An 18320-nucleotide genomic window follows, 5' to 3' on the forward strand; every position below is an offset into this window, starting at 1 on the left:
TCAATCTTATCTGTATAGGTTGTCAACACATAAAATATTAATGCCACCAGATAAAAGCAGAATCTGCAGATTACTGATACAGCAACCTTCCTGAAATTGCAGTCTCTCCTGCCTTTCCCTTTACTTGGACCCTACTACCTTTACACCAGTTAGTCTGCTATTTGCAAATTACTTCCAAGCATACCAATCATAGAAACTTAGAAAATAGGTGCAGTAGTAGGCCATTCGGCCCTTCAAGCCTGCACCGCCATTCAATATGATCATCCAACTCAGTATCCTGTACCTGCCTTCTCTCCATACCCCCTGATCCCTTTAGCCACAAGGGCCACATCTAACTCCCTCTTAAATATAGCTAATGAACTGGCCTCAACTACTTTCTGTGGCAGAGAATTCCACAGATTCACCACTCTTTGCGTGAATTTTTTTTTTCTCATCTTGGTCCTAAAAGACTTCCCCCTTATCCTTAAACTGTGACCCCTTGTTCTGGACTTCCCCAACATCGGGAACAATCTTCCTGCATCTAGCCTGTCCAACCCCTTAAGAATTTTGTAAGTTTCTATAAGATCCCCCCTCAATCTTCTAAATTCATGTGTATGATTAGGTGACAGCTGCAACTGAACAGAAAATAACTTTTAAACTCTGGACTTTAACTCATAGACTTGTGACTGTGAGCCATTTAATCCATCATTCATGCTAAAGGGTAACATTTTAAGCCTTGGTTTTGAAGGCAACAAAATCCTAATTGAGGTCTTTAAGGGAATCCTTGTTTTAGGCTTTTCTTTCTTTTTTCAGAGTATAATCATAATTGATTGTTTCACCACTGAATAGCCTCCATCCCATTCTCCAAACTGCTTCAAAAGGCACAGCAAAAGATTTATCAACTCAGGAGAAACATTTCCGATTTGCAAATGGTAGTCTTCAACATACAAAATATCAATACAATGACAGACACAAAGTGCTGGAGTAGCACAACAGATCATGTGGCGAACATGGATAGTTGAAGTTTTTGGGTCGAGCCCCTTCTTCAGACTTTGGAACGTAACCTATCCACGTGCTCCAGAGGTGCTGCCTGACCTGCTGAGTTATTCTAGTGTCCTTTTGTGTATTAAGGAGCATCTGCAGTTCTTTGTTTCTACATCAACACAATGATGTTTTTCTACTCTGGCACAAGGCAGACTTGACAGGTGCTGGTTAATGAAATATGCAGATTGATCATGGGATGCCCAGCCGCTCTCTCGCTGCTGTCCTCCATTGGCCCAGTTGCTCCTCACCATTGTCCATCGGTTGTGCAGCTCCTCCTTCGTTCTGGCCATGTTGTTGGCGTGATTCCTTCTTTGGCTTGGCCCATCCCAGAGCCCAAAGCTGCCTCAGTGTTGCCTCTCCATTGGTCCAGCTGCTTCCCCAGCCTGGCCCAGCTGTTTCCTCTGAAGTGCCAGTTAACAAATTGTAACATGCCTGAAAACAAATTGTTTGCTGTACTTTATCAAGAGTCTCCCATTCAATTTGGGTGGCTTTAGATTTGCTAGTTCAAACTGAGGTATTGGTGGAAGTAAAATCTGGGAATGCATAGGTCTGGATGCATGAGACTACACTAGTCCCATCTAAACCTTTGTGATATCTTGGGCTCTTAGATAGCTTGTAGCTTCTGCTTTTTGATTTCCCAATTAAAAATAATAGATCCTTGGTGTATGCTTTACTGATTCACATTTGTGTGTCGGTGAGGACACAAACTGTGGCTTGCTGTACTCTTTGGAATTCCTTCATTCTAGCTTTTGCTATGGATTAATTCAAAGCATGGTTTCTGCATGGAATACGGGTGGTGCTGGTCTTAAGCTTTTTTTTTAGGAGCCTGTGGATACCTCTGACCACCGTGAGTGCTGTACTCTTCAATAGTAATCAATTGGTTGTAAAGGTGTTTGGAACATTCTGATATTCATTCCGATAGTGTGCCTTCAGTTCAAAGCCGGTGGCCGATTGGGAAAGGGGGAGATGCAGCGAGACCTGGGTGTCATGGTACACCAGTCATTGAAGGTAGGCATGCAGGTGCAGCAGGCAGTAAAGAAAGCGAATGGTATGTTAGCTTTCATTGCAAAAGGATTTGAGTATAGGAGCAGGGAGGTTCTACTGCAGTTGTACAGGGTCTTGGTGAGACCACACCTGGAGTATTGCGTACAGTTTTGGTCTCCAAATCTGAGGAAGGACATTATTGCCATAGAGGGAGTGCAGAGACGGTTCACCAGACTGATTCCTGGGATGTCAGGACTGTCTTATGAAGAAAGACTGGATAGACTTGGTTTATACTCTCTAGAATTTAGAAGATTGAGAGGGGATCTTATAGAAACTTACAAAATTCTTAAGGGGTTGGACAGGCTAGATGCAGGAAGATTGTTCCTGATGTTGGGGAAGTCCAGGACAAGGGGTCACAGCTTAAGGATAAGGGGGAAATCCTTTAAAACCGAGATGAGAAGAACTTTTTTCACACAGAGAGTGGTGAATCTCTGGAACTCTCTGCCACAGAGGGTAGTTGAGGCCAGTTCATTGGCTATATTTAAGAGGGAGTTAGATGTGGCCCTTGTGGCTAAGGGGATCAGGGGGTATGGAGAGAAGGCAGGTACGGGGTACTGAGTCGGATGATCAGCCATGATCATATTGAATGGCGGTGCAGGCTCGAAGGGCCGAATGGCCTACTCCTGCACCTAATTTCTATGTTTCTATGTTTCTAAAGGAGAAATCAAGGAGTAATTAAAGTAATATTGCACATATATTTGGAGAATGTGTAGGAAGGAACTGCAGATGTTGGTTTAAATCGAAGACAGACTCAAAATGCTGGAGTAACTCAGCGGGCCAGGCGGCATCTCTGGAGAGAAAGAATGGGTGACGTTTTGGATCAAGACCCTTCTTCAGACTTCATTGGATTGGTGATGACTCTCCTTACTTTTATTGATAGATTCAAATTATTTTATTTTATATATTCAAGAGTTAAGAGTGTTTTATTGTCATGTGTCCCAGATAGGACAATGAAATTCTTGCTTGCTGCAGCACAACAGAATATGTAAACATAGTACATAACGGGAGAAGAAAAAAAAGTTCAGTTTGTGTATATACATGCACACATGCTCAATCTCAATAAATAACAAATATGGTGCAATAATAATTATAGTCTGTTACAGTTCAGAGCTTATTTGTTGTTGTGTTTAATAGCCTGAAGGCTGTAGGGAAGAAGCTGTTCCTGAACCTGGGCGTTACAGTTTTCAGGCTGCTGTACCTTCTTCCCGATGGCAATGGTGAAATGAGTGTGTGGCCAGGATGGTGTGGGTCTTTGATGATGTTGGCTGCCTTTTTGAGGCAGCGACTGCGATAGATCCCTTCAATGGTGGGGAGGTCAAAGCCGGTGTTGGACTGGGCAGTGGTCACAACTTTTTTTTTTTTTTTTTTTTTTTTTTTTTTAAATTTATATTTTTATTATTATTGGAGATAAGTACATAGTCTATTACATCATTACTGTCTTACATTTTTTAAATGATAACATTGACAGTTATTATTACATTGTCTCCAATATTTTTTACATTTTTCTTCGTTTTTTTTTTTTTTATAACTAGATAGAACTAAAAGGATAGGTGAAATAGAGGGAAAGAAGAGGGAAAGAGAGGGGGAAAATAAAAAAAAAAAAATAAAAAAAAATAAAAAAAAAAAGAGAGAGGGGGTGAAAAAGGTAATTAAGGAAGAATGGAAAAGTTTGTTTAAGTTTAAAGACATCATTCGAGATATGTTCGTATATTTCAAGGTGTAGTATTTCATCCAATCTTTAGTCCGGGTGCTAGTCAGGTTCCTGTGCTGAACTATTCTGACCCTTTAAGTACTCAATAAAAGGAGACCTTCAATAAAAGGAGACCAGTGGTCACAACTTTTTGCAGTCTTTTCTGCTCCTGGACGTTCAAGTTGCCGAACCAGGCCACGATGCAACCAGTCAGTATGCTCTCTACTGTGCACCTGTAGAAGTTCAGGAGAATCCTCTTTGACATGCCGAATCTCCGTAATCTTCTCAGGAACTGGAGTCGCTGATGTGCCTTCTTTATAATTGCATCAGTGTGCTGGGTCCAGGAAAGATCTTCGGAAATATGCACGATGAGGAATTTGACGTTTTTGCCCCTCTCCAGCATCGTTCCGTTGATATAAACAGGATTGTGGGTCCTCATCCTTCCCCTACCAAAGTCCGCAATCAGTTCCTTGGTTTTACTGGTGTTGAGAGCCAGGTTGTTGTGCTGGCACCATTTGGTCAATCGGTCGATCTCACTTCTATACTCTGACTCATCACCATCTGTGATTCGTCCAACAACAGTGGTGTCGTCGGCGAACTTGATGATGGAGTTAGCTTATTTAGCTTCTTTTCAGAGTGATATTTCAAAGAATCGTCTTTCATTGTGTTTGACACACGTTCCTTACTGCTACTGATGTGTTTTGTTGCTCTTTTAGCAATGATTAGTTTACCCCAAATAGGTGCAAGTGTGCAAACCTGATTCCCACATTGTGATGGAGTAAATGTCCACTAAATATACAAACAAGGCAGATCATGTCCAATTAATGTGTAGTTTTAAAACAATGTGGAAGAGGTCTTCTCTGATAAAATTAACATTTTGGAAACCAATTTAAGAAGAAGTTTGCATAAGGCGTTTTGAGTATTAAAAACTGGGAGATTAGCACGTTGCTTACAATCTTACAGCTAAAGGTCGAATGTAAAGAAAATAAATCAATTTTGGGGAGTAAAACATGCCCTTCTCTGTAAGGGTGAGCACTTTTTACAAAAGCAGACATGTTAAAGTACAGTCAAGATTGTTGAATGGTTTAAATAAGAAATATAATAATTTGTAAAGCCTGATATTAAAGTGTGAGCAGTAAAATATAAACTTATACTATTTATTGCTTATTAAGTAAACATAACCATAAAATAAATATGACCATAAATATCTATGATTATTTATGGTTGATACATCTACAAGGAGAGCAGAAGACTTTCAGCCACTCTCAGAGAATGGACTGCATTGTTTTGGGGCTTTCGTTTTATAAAATGTCGACAGCATCTGTTGATATCAATTTACAAAGTGGTATATGATTGCGACAAACGTAATCTATGTCTCATCATTTATAATTAATCTATCAGTAGACTTTGATATGTCCACACAATTATCCCTAATGTTGCAAAAATGTGGTGATTGATACGTCAATCGCAACATGTATATGGATGGCCGGAGAATCATGGGGAATCTGTGGGGGATAGGGGCTGAAGTCAGAGGGTGGTGAATCTGTGCAAATCTTTGCCACAGAAGGCTGTGGAGGCCAAGTCAGTGGATATTTTTAAGCCAGAGATAGATAGATTCTTAATTAGCACAGGTGTCAGAGGTTATGGGAAGGCAGGAGAATGGGGTTAGGAGGGAGAGACAGATCAGCCATGATTGAATAGCGGAGTGGACTTGATGGGCCGAATGGCCTAATTCTACTATTCCTTATGAACTTACGACCATATGAAGGAAATGCTCCGAGATCCAGCAGAGACATGATGGGTGGAATGGTCTCCTCTCTCATTGGAAAATGTGAAAATGCTGCATGAATCTAGGAATAGATATCGGCCATGTGCACTGCAGAAGACAACTCATTTCACTGCTTCAAGGTAGTGCCAAAGGCACTTACCTGTTCACAACTTGCCTATTGTAAACCACACTCCTTGGTTTTAGTTTCATCCAAACGATAACTTCTTCAGCAGTTGCTCAGTGGAATACAAGCCGGGAATATTATCCTTGTCTCTGGGATGAAGCGTGAACTTAGAACCTTCTGACATTCTAATTAGCTGCAGGTTGTCAAAACTGAAGTGTGATACAAAGTTATTTGTCCGATCCAAATTAATTAAGACCTTATTGCAGATAACAGTTCAATAATCATAGATTGAATGCAACAGAGAATAACTAATTTGGCCCATTGTCCATGTCAGCTTTAGACTTTGCTTTCAACTTTACAGAATTTAGGAGCTCCTATCAGAGCAATTCCATTGTCTTTCTCTTCAGCGCAAATGATTTATCCTCAAGGCTTACCAGTTCCCTATTCAAACCCCTGATTATCTCTTTCCAGCACCCTTCCATGCAGTGAGTTCCAGAATGAACTCTGTATGAAAGAACTTTCTCCTAACCTCCATCCCTGAATCCCCATCTGTACATGGGAACATCCAGGCAGAGAAGCAGCTTCTATCTATTTATCCTCTCTTTATTTTGTACTTTTCCTTTAAACCTCCTGTCTGCTTTAGTTCCATGCAAAATAACCCCAGTTTCTCCAGCCTAAACTTGCCGTTGGGATTTTTCAACCTGGAACTATTCTAGTGTATTTTTTTCCACACTCTCTCAAGGATCTTCACACCCTTTAGGATGGCACAGAGGCGAAGCTGGTAGAGCTGCTGCCTCACAACGCAAGAGACCCGGGTTTGATCCTGACCTTGGGTGCTGTCTGTGAGGGGTTTGCATGCTCTCCCTGTGACTGTATGTGTTTCCTTTGGGTGCTTGAGGTTTCCTCCCATATATCAAAGACGTGCGAGTTTGTACATTAAATGACCTCTGCAAATTGCATCTGGTGTGAAGAGGTGATAAATGGTTGGCATGGACTCAGTGGGCTGAAGGGCTTTTCACATGCTGTATCTTTCAATCAATCAATCCTCTCTAAAGTGTGGTGACCAGAATTGACTGCAGCATTCTAGTTGTGGTCTAACCAGCACTTTAAAGAGGTTCAATATTACTTCTCTGTTTTCTATGCCTCTACTTAAGAAGCCCAGGATCCCATATGTTTTATTAACTGCTCTCTCAGCATGTCCTGTCACTTTGTAACCTTAATGCATATCCCTGTGTTTCTGCATACTCTTTAGAACGGTGCCGCGTAGTCTCAATTGTCTTTCTTGGTTCTTTCTGCCATGTTTTAATCTTATAAGTACTGAATTGTACCTCCCACTTCCCCGCCCATTCTGCCAGTCCACCGAATCCTCCAGAATTATATCATCTTTTCAACTGTTCCCCACGATTTCATGTTTCGTATCAGCAAATCTTGATTTTTTTTTTACATGCACACCTATATCTAAGTAATGTCGGTCGTTTGATGTCAGTGGTGCACCCGGGTCCCGCGCTATGCTGCATCAGTTACTATGTATAACCTGCGTACTTCCAGCTGCCAACACGATGCTTTTCATCATTCCAAAAAGCCTCATATGTTGCACATTTAGATTGCTCATTAAAAAAAATCAAGGATGTCCTTACCCTCTGAATAAAGTCCAATCCCTCTGTGTTCCCGTTGTGCGAGAGTACTCTCACTTTACCACAGTCGGAGTTAAGATAAGTTAGAAAACCTCGCCCTCTTCTGTTTGAACTTGAACTTGAAATCCTTGCAACTTCCGAAGCTAGGCTAGTTACAGCGGGAATGCAGAAACATCATTTCGGAAATACAATAAACGACCCTTGAACACATCTCAGCAACTGTCCTGTTTTATGTCCAGTTCGTGCTTATGGGCAGTTATTGCGTTCCAGTGTTTTTCCAATTACTTTTATGTCTCCACATCAGATTGACTGAACTTCCAAAGTACTCATTGGCCCTTAAAACTTTTCGGGCCGTGAATTTCGCACTACAACCGCGAGTCTTCCTTCAGTCATCGGTGTGTGTTGGGTGTTACAGCCAAGTCCCATCGTACACTCTCTTCTCACTTGCAGTTGCGCAACTCTCCTGGTAACTTTTGGTACAGAGCTAGGCAACTTTTATTGACACATCGCCTCGCAGGTACATACCTGCACGTTAGAGGTATTATGGTGACGGGATTATGAAGAATGGTCACCTCATCTATTTTATATTAAGTTTACTTTTAGTAACAAAGCGGAGAAAGGAAATGGTACTTCGGTGAGCTTTGCTCTATTGGTATTTCCAATGCTCCAGTGGTGTGCATGCTTTGATGGTAATGTTTGGACCACAGCAGCAAGCAATGACTCGGTAGCATTGCAGACCTAACGGAAATCTGCAAACTGTCTTTATGAAAGGTGACTTGGTGGATTAGATTCAAAATTGGCTTGGTCACAGAGGCCAGAGGGTAGTGGTGGGAGCGGTGATGTTCTAACTGGAGGTGTCTGGCCAGTGGCGTTCCGCATGTAACAATCGTGTGCCCTCTGCTGTTATAAATAATACGATACGATGCGATAGAACTTTATTGATCCCAGGAAGGAAATTGATCTACCGACAGTCATATAAAATACAAAATACTTGAAACATGAAATTAAAGCGACGAGTGGAAAGGATTGGGGCTGTGCAAAGATTGGGGGTGGGGGGTCAGTCTCAGTCTACCCCACGATACAAGGGCGAGGGGTTGTAAAGGTTGATAGCCGCAGAGAAGAAGGGTCTCCTGAGGCGTTCTGTCCTGCATCTATGTGGAATTTGGGCGAAAATGCAGTCGGATCGATTAGTAAGGTTGCATATGTCACAAAAATGGGCAGAGTTGTGGACAGTGGGGACAGGTGGAGTTTAATGTGGGCAAATGTGAGATGTTACACTTTGGATGATCAAATGTAAGAGGGAAATATATGGCAAATGGCAGCACCCTTGATGCGCAGAGAGATCCATAGCTCCATGTAAATAGCAACATGAACGATGAAGTGGTAAATAAGGCGTTGAGCATGCTTGCCTTCATCAGTTGGTTGGGGGCGTCGAGTATAAAAGATAGCAACACATTCTACTGCTGTATAAAACCTTGGTTAAGCTTCATTATGACTTGAGACACAGGATGCAGTTTGTAAACAGGTCCTTTGGCCGACCTCGTCCACGCTGACCATCGATCATCCGTTCACACCAAAGATCCTATAGCGGATTCTATAGGGTCTTTGGTTCACACCTGGAGCATTGTGTGCCGTTCTGGTCACTGCGTTACAGGAAATGTGTGTAAATTGAGAATAAGATGCAGAAAGGGTTCATCGTGAAGTCGGTCTGGATTAGAGAGTGTTTGTTATGAGCAGAATATCGACAGATGTACATTATATAGCTTTAAGGTGAGAGAGAGAGAGAAAATGTAAAGAAGGTTGCCGTGGCATTTTTTCCACACAGAGTGGTATGTGCCTTGAAATCACTACCGGGGACGTGGTGGGAGCAGATGCAAGAGCAACGTTGCTGTAAGAAGCACTTAGACAGGAACGTGGACAGACAAGGAGTAGAGGGATGTCGACCATGTGCAGGCACATTTACAGTTTAGTATGGCAGTTCAGATTGGTAACATGCTCGGCACAGATGCCCTGAGCCGAAGGGACTGTTCCTATGCTGTACTGTTCCATGTTTTTGAGTGATCTGTTGCTTTTAATTGTATGACCGACCTGGCCAATGAAATTCCTCGTATGTTGCAAAACATACTTGGCAAATAAAGTGTGATTCTGATTCTGATTCTGATTCTCCGAAATTGCCATTGAGGGATTGTCTGGGAGATTATCTTCTGTGGGTGGAGTCCATCAGTTGAGGATTTTGCTCACTCACTCGTTACCACTTTTACTCAGGTCTGTGTCAATTATTAATGCTGCAGATTAGTTTGTTTTCAATTCCAGGATTACATTTTAATCCCGAGAAAGAAGACTCTATTATACGCATCTTTCCTCCGCGTACTTACAATTGTTTTTTACCTTTTGTTCACGTGTTGACTGAGAATGGTCCTTGCCATTCGGTTACATGTTTGCAAGAAGCTGAATATGAAATCCGCTTTGCTATCACTACAACGATAACGTTGATAAGGACAGTTCTGTTCCTTCCGCCGACTTCAAGCCTCACCTCGAGCATTCGGCACTGTGCTAGCTCGTGGACCTCAGCTCGGAACTTTAAAAACGGTGGAACCGTTCTCCAGTCTAATCAACAGTAAATGCTGACACAATCAATTTCCTGTGACGGAATGTTCTGATGCTGGTTTGCAAAAAATGAAATAGAGTGCTAGAGTAACTCAGCAGGTCAGGCAGCTCCTCTGGAGAAGAGCCCGATATGCTGCCTAATCCGTTGAATATTTTTCCAGAGATGCTGCTTGACCCGCTGAATATTTCTCCAGACATGCCACCCGATCCAGCATTTGGTTTACAGATCGTTGATGGTCTAATTAAAGTTGATGCAATCTACATGCGGGAATTAGCTCCTTGGTTTTAAAAACAAGTTACTATTTTTAATTATAGTTAATTATAATTCCGCATTCCAATCACCAGCCAATTTTATGGGTTAATATTTTACAAATAAAATAGATCAAGCGACGGACACTATACGGTTCGCAGATGAAACAAGCGTCAAAGGCCAAGGAGAGCGAAGTTTTAACCAAAACGGAAAGCATTATGGCTACTTTTTCCCCACACAGTTTGAGTCATTTGTTACCCATGACAAATCTTCTTCACCTCCGGTGAGCACACATGAATAAGGTTGCTTTAAATTAAAGTATTTTATTATACGCCTTCGCTGGCTTTGCGGGATCATTCGCAGAGTAAACAGCATACATTGGGCATTCTTCGAAAGACCTCGGATGTACATGGCATCTTGTACAACCTCTTTCCAACCGCTCATGCTGCCTGACCCGCGGATTTACACCAGCGCGCTGTGTCTTTTCCTGCAGCAAATGCACTCCAGTTACACATTTGCCTAAACACTTGTGAGACGGGTTAAACCACCGTCGTGTATTCCAACCAAGCACTGAAAAAAAACAGGTCGCAATGTTTTAATCAAGATTGTTACAGAGGCCAACTTATCTCTTTTGTCTCCAACCTGAAAAGAACCGAGACGTCCCAAACGGCAGACCTGCTACAAAAAATAAAGGACATTGATGACAAATATGCATCTGACCCAGACCCTAACCTCTATAGAGAACACCTTAGGTTACAAACAGACTTTGACCTCACGTCTACTAATAAAGCCAAGCTACGACTGTTTAAATCTAGGCAACACTTTTTTGAATCTGGGGATAAAGCTGGGAAGCTTTTGGCCCATCAGGCCAGAACCCAGGCGACTTCACGGCTAATTCCAGCCATTAGATCCAGTTTAGGGGAGATTCATACTGATCTCTTAGAATTAATGAAGCATTTGCTAAATTCTACGCTGAACTATACGTTTCGGATTGTCCTCCCACTGCAGGTGACATGCTCAGTAGTATGACGTTTCCCCGAATTGACGATGAAGCCACGAGAGACTTGGGTGGTCCCATAACTGTTGCTGAGGTCCAAGCAGCCATCACATCGTTGCAAAGCTGAAAGTCACCCGGCCCTGACGGCTTCACTGTAGAATATTACAAAGCTTTCTCTGCTCTCCTCGCACCAGTCCTGAGAGATATGTACAATGAGGCGTTTCTACATCATCGCCTACCGCCCACCTTGTGGGCTACTATCTCCCTAATTCTTAAAAAGGAGAAAGATCCCCTGCTTTGTAGTAGCTATAGACCAATTTCACTCCTGAATGTGGACCTCAAAATCCTCTCTACAGCCCTTGCGCTCCGTCTTCAACGAGTGATGCCCTCTATTATCTCGTTAGACCAAACAGGGTTCATACCAGGCCGACAGTCCTCCCACAATACTAGGCGTCTCCTTAACATCATCCATTCACCGAGTAGTGAGACCCCGGAGATAGTGGTCTCCCTCGACGCCGAAAAAGCTTTCGACAGGGTCGAGTGGAGGTACCTATATGAGGCGATGGACAGGTTTGGCCTCGGTAACAGTTTTATTCTTTGGGTCAGTCTATTATACTCGTCCCCGGTGGCCTCAGTACAAACAAACGGCACACTGTCGCCCCACTTCCCCCTTCAGAGAGGTACCAGACAGGGTTGCCCGTTATCACCACTCCTGTTTGCTGTTGCGATAGAGCCCTTGGCGGTCTGGTTACGCTCAGAGAAGGGCTTTAAAGGTATTACACGGTTCAACACAACTCATAAAGTCTCATTGTATGCGGATGACCTGCTCCTGTACATCTCAAACCCAGTCAGCTCTCTCCCTGTGATTACAAATATTTTAGAATGGTTTGGCGCGTATTCTGGTTATAAACTTAACTACCAAAAGAGTGAGCTATTACCGATTAACTCATTGGCTAAGCAGCTCCCTCGCTCTTTAACCTCATTCAAATGGGCAGAGGACGGGTTTCGCTACCTCGGCGTCTTTATCACAACACCCTTATCTGATATGTTCCGCACAAACTTTCTGCCTCTGGTTGAGAAAGCCGAAAGAGATTTTGACCGCTGGTCAGTTTTACCGCTATCCCTCGTGGGCCGGATAAATCTGGTCAAGATGGTCGTCCTACCCAAATTCCTGTATCTTTTCCAGCACGTCCCTATACTTATCACTAAATCATTTTTTGATAAATTAGAAAGGACAATATCTAAATTTTTATGGGGTAGCAAACCGGCTAGAAACCGAAAAGCGATACTGCAGTCTCCTAAGAGTGACGGCGGTTTGGCACTTCCTGACTTTAGGCGATACTATTGGGCAGCTAACTTGCAAAAACTCCTGTATTGGATGAATGATGATTGCGACCACCTACCGACCTGGGTACACATGGAAAAGGCGAGTTCACGTCTCCCGTTGCGGTCTGTCCTATGCTCCCAACTCCCCCTTCCTATAACATCTGTGGGTGCAGGCCCAATTGTGTCCCTCTCGCTCAAGATATGGAGTCAACTCAGGAAAAACTTCGGTTTACAAGGCCCTTCCATCTTGACCCCACTGCTTAAAAACCACATCTTTAAACCTTCAAGTACAGACCACACATTCAAAACCTGGTATAGCAATGGCATCAGTAGTATCAAAAACCTATACAAGGATGGCATCTTTTTGTCTTTTGCGGAGCTCTCATCCTCCCAAACTCCCACCTTTTTCGTTTTTTCCAGATTAGGGATTTTGTGAAGAAGACATTCCCCCATTTCCCAAATCGCCCCCCTGAAACCCTGACCGATACCATCTTAGCTCTAGATCCCAACCAGAAGAAATGCATCTCTGTTTTGTACAACTTGTTAGGGTCGGTTATATTGAAACCTCATACCTCATTAAAAGCTGCGTGGGAGGGTGAGCTGAATACAAAACTAATAGACCAGCAATGGGACTCTGCCTTGGATTTGATCCATTCGTCCTCCATATGTGCCCGTCATGGCCTTATCCAATGCAAAGTCCTTCACAAAGTCCACTACACAAATGCAAGATTATCTAGAATTTACCCCGCTGTTTGGGACACCTGCAACAGATGTAATCAATTTCCTGCCAACCATAGCCATATGTTTTGGTCTTGCCCTAAGCTAGCAGCCTTTTGGAGGAGTGCTTTCGACTTGATAAGCAGAGCCTACGGCCAGACTATTCCTCCAAACCCACTGTCAGCCATTTTCGGTACCCCTCCCAACACCAACCTCTCTGTTGCGGTGAAACGGGTTCTAGCTTTTACAACCTTGTTAGCCCAGAGACTGATTTTGCTTAACTGGAGGCTCACCTGTCCCCCGACACACGCCTGCTGGATTAAGGAGGTGCTTTACAATTTAAAGCTTGAAAAACGTAGGTTCTCTCTCAAAGGCTCTACCAAGACATTCCTAGATACATGGAACCCTTTCTTGGAACTTGTTAACTCTCTCAACTTGTCCCCGGACTCGGAAGAGGACTGAGTGCTCTCCCCTTGTTCTGCTCTACTGCAGCTGCTCTCCCCTTAAACCCCCCCCCCCCCCCCCCCCTCCCCACACTTATTTATTTAATTACTTACTTATTTACTGTTATTAGTGACCCCCCCCTTTTTTTTTTTTTTTTTTAGTACTTTTTGTTTTGTTTATCTTACCATATTTGTGTGGATGTGTACGTATGTGAGTGTTGTTTGTCCCCGTTTGGTTCCGACCTGATTCGGGTGGGTTGAAGGTGGGTAAGGGTAAGGGCTTTGAGGGTCGCTTACATACTGTTGCACAATTATGCCTTGACTGTCACTGTCTGTTATCATTGTATGTATGCAAATTGCTGTGAAATTCAAACAAAAAGATTTAAATCAAGATTGTTACAGAAAGTGAGTTGCACTGTGCGTATTTTGAATGTATTTTCCCTCTTCATTGCAGAAGGTCTGGGTGATGATGACATTTCCATTTTAAAGATTCATGCAGTTCTGGTAATTATGCAGATCGTCATAAGGATAGAAAACATGCAACGCTGCAACATTTTTTGGTTTGGCGTAGTTGAGAAAGATCTTTCGCGATTCATAACTGTTGGTTGAAATGAAACCAACATTTGATGCATTTGTTATTGCATTGGAGTGTTAGAACGTCTTGTGTAAAACACAGAGTGCTGGAGTAACTCAGCGGCCAGGCAGCATCTCTGGGGGGAATGGACAGGCAGCAAAGTTTCGGGTCGGAACCCAAGTTCTTCCATTCCCTCCGCAGATGCCGCCTGACTCGCTGAGTTACTCCAGCACTCCGAAGGAGTTTCTTCCCAGAGGCAATTCGGACTGTAAACGCCTATCTCACCAGGGACTAACTCTACTGAACGTTTTTTTCCTTCCATTATTTATTATGTAAAAGAATATGTGTGTTATGATTGTGTTTATAATTTGTTTGGTTGTTTTGTTGTTTGTCTTTTGCACAAAAGTCCGCGAGCATTGCCACTTTCATTTCACTGCACATCTCGTATGTGTATGTGACAAATAAACTTGACTTGACTTGACTTTACACAAGACGTTCTAACACTCCAATGCAATAACAAATGCATCAAATATAAATAGAATGTACATTTTCTGTATGGAATAAAACCCTGTGGATTCTCAGTGTTCAGGTGGTTTCTCGGCAGCTTCATAACATCCCAAACCCTGCATGCATTATTGTAAATGGCATAAGTTTTAAGTTTTTTAAGTTATTCAGATGACATCTGTGTAAGATTTCCTGGGATAACGAGTTGTTGTCGGCTTCCCTGACTCGGTCAGAAAGATGAGGTTCAACCACATAAAGAACCGGACAAAGAGTGACTGGTATCAGTGCAGTGGTGAGGGAGGCTGAGTAGCTGGCGCCCTGTTACCTTCTCAACCCCGCGCCCATCTTGCTCCGCCTCCCCCCCCCCCCCCCCCCCCCCCACGCCCCCATTCCCAATGCACTAACTCCCATCTATCACCTACACGTTCATTACAGATGAGTTTAATGTTATTTGCTGTCTTGGACGCCAATCGACAGGACTAGTTTACTTTATGTGACAGCTTACTATGTACAGAGAAACAGGGACAAATAGGTGCAGGACTAGGCCATTCGAGCCAGCATCGCCATTCAATATGTTCATGGATGATCGTTCTTGCTTTTTTCCCATATCCATTGATTCCTTTAGACATAAGAGCTAAATCTAACTATCTTGAAAGCATCCAGTGAATTGGCCAACTCTCTGGGTGAAAACGTTTTTCCTCATCTCAGTCCTAAATGGCCTTAATCTTAAACTGTGGCCCCTGGTTCTGGACTCCCCCAACATCGGGAATATTTTTCCTGCATCCAGCCTGTCCAATCCTTTAAGAATTTTAAGTTTCTATAAGGTATCCTCTCATCCTTCTATATTCCAGTGAATACAAGCCCAGTCGACCCATTCTTTCATCATATGTCAGTCTCATCATCCCAGGAATTAACCTGTTGACCTACCCTGCACTCCCTCAATAGCAATAATATCCTTCCAAAAAATTAGCAATGTAGGTCAACATGCCTTTAGTTTTCTTCACCGCGAGCTGTACCTGGATGCTTACTTTCAGTGACTGGCGCAAGCACACCCAGGTCTGGTTGCACCCCCTTCTCCTAATCTGACACCATTTAGATAATGTGTAAGAAGGAACTGCAGATGCTGGTTTAAACTGAAGATGGACACAAAAAACTGGAGTAACTCAATGGGACAGGCTGGAGAGAAGGAATGGGTGATATTTCTGGTCAAGATCCTTCTTCAGACTGGCTAGGGATAAGGGAAATGAGTGGTATAGACGGTGATGTGGAGAGATAAAGAACAATGAATGAAAGATACGCAAAAAAGTAACGATGATAAAGGAAAGAGGCCGTTGTTAGCTGTTTGTTGGGTGAAAATGAGAAGCTAGTGTGACTTGGGTGGGGGAGGGATAGAGAGAGAGGGAATGCTGGGGCTACCGGAAGTGAGATAAATCAATATTCATACCACTGCACTGTAAGCTGCCCAAACGATATATGAGATGCTGCTCCTCCAATTTGCGTTTAGCCTCACTCTGACAATGGAGGAGACTGAAGACAGAAAGGTCTGTGTAGGAATGAGAGGGAGAATTAAGTTCCTCCCTCCCAGTGTCCAGCTACTATTTTAGATTCAGATAATAATCTGCCTTCCTGTTCTTGACACCAAAGTGGTTAACTTCCAGTCCACAGGAACTGACCCAGAGTCTATAGAACAGTGGGAAATGATCACCAATGCATCCACGATTTCTAGGGCCACCTCCTCAGAACTCTGGTATGCGGACCATCAGGCCCTGGGGATTTATCTGCCTAAGTCCGACCAGTTTACCTAACACTATTTCCTGACATATGTGGATTCCCTTCAGTTCCTCCCTCCCACTGGATCCTCGGTCCCCTAGTATTTCTGGGACAGAACATGTCGATCATGTAAGATCATTTTACTTGTATAAAAATTAATGAACGCACTTCAACGATGTGTTTAGCATATTCTCGTGATGCAAAGGCACGGGGTAATAGTTTGAAGAGGGCTGGCTTCTGACCCGTAATGTCGCATTAACACTTCCTTCACAGATGCTGCCTGACCAGCTGAGTTCCTCCAGCACTTTGTTTATTTTTTTTACCAAGGATTACAGCATATGCCGTCTCCTGTGTTTGTACACGATGTTTTATGCCTTAGTGTTTAAGAAGGAACTGCAGATGCTGGAAAATCGAAGGTACACAAAAAAGTTGGATAAACCGAGCAGGTGCAGCAGCATCTATGGAGCGAAGGAAATAGGCAACGTTTCGGGCCGAAACCCTTCTTCAGACTTGTATGCGTTATGTCTTGTATTAAAACATATTAGAAACATTATACTGTATTACATAAACACTTATCTTAATATACCCTGTGAGAGTGTTTTAGAGAATGTGTAATGTCATTATGTGTTGGCAAAGCAATTCTGGACAACCCGGTTTAGCAAACGCAAACTCCTAGGTGATAGATTTTAGGATTATTTGCGTAGGAAGGAACTGCAAGTGCTGGTTTATACCGAAGTTAGGTACAAAATGCTCAGCGGGACAGGCAGCATCTCTGAGGAGAAGGAAGAGATGACGTTTCAGGTCGAGAGCCTTCTTTAGATTATTTATCGTGTTTTATTATATTTAGATGTGATCGTGTGAGGTCTGTTACATTTTACTGACGCCGTCGTAGTTGTGGGCATTTTTAAAGTGAGATCAGAATTTAAAACGTACAAAAATAATTTCGTGTTTCTTCTCGGCCCACCCTTCACCACCAAGACCACCCTTCGCCACCAAGACCACCCTTCGCCACCAAGACCACCCTTCGTCACCAAGCCCACCCTTCGCTTTGAACAAATGAAGGTCTTTTCTCCCAACCATCAACAATACTAGAAATGATCAGTTATATTTATCCTGTTGGCAGTATTAACTGGCTCTTTATACAACTTACTCTAACTATTTTTTCTCAAATGCGTCATCTGCCGTTCTTCTTGCTTGCCGGTTTAAGATGGCACATCAACATATGTGAAGCCTTGTGCTGTGAGTATGTTAAAGACTACGTTAAAGACACGTTAAAGACTAGATCTGGACCGCCCAAACTAATTTCACCTCGTTTTTTTACAATCGGAGACAGAAAGAGATATCATTCGCCCAGAAAGAGTTTCATTCCGAGGACGAGTTTGGAAAAGGAAGACATTGCCTTTAATCATGAGATGTCCACCCCGGGGGAATGAGTACGACCAATAAAAACTTTAAAAAGTTGTTACAAGGAACTGCAGGTGCTGGTTTACAAAGAAGGAGACAAAGTGCAGGAGTAATTCAGCGGGCGAACACGCATGTCTGGAGAACATGGGTAGGCGACGTTTCAGGTAGGGGCCTTTCTTCAGACATAAAATATCGTTGCGAGATGGAACTGGGAGAAATGGGGAAAAAGAAAGCAAAGGTGGACCTATTCCAGAAACTTGGGATGAATTGATTCATTGGTTCAAAGTCGTTTTTGTAATCGGTTGGTCGCTAATCAAATATTTTTTTTCAAGGTGGGCCATCAATCCTTCAATGTATCAATTCGTCCTTTCAATAATCTTTAAAAACACGCAAGTTATTAATTGAAAATTGTCTTATGTCCAACCAGAGATAGTCGCCAATTGAA

This window comes from Leucoraja erinacea, chromosome 25 (assembly GCF_028641065.1).
Source record: "Leucoraja erinacea ecotype New England chromosome 25, Leri_hhj_1, whole genome shotgun sequence".
NCBI lineage: Eukaryota > Metazoa > Chordata > Chondrichthyes > Rajiformes > Rajidae > Leucoraja > Leucoraja erinaceus.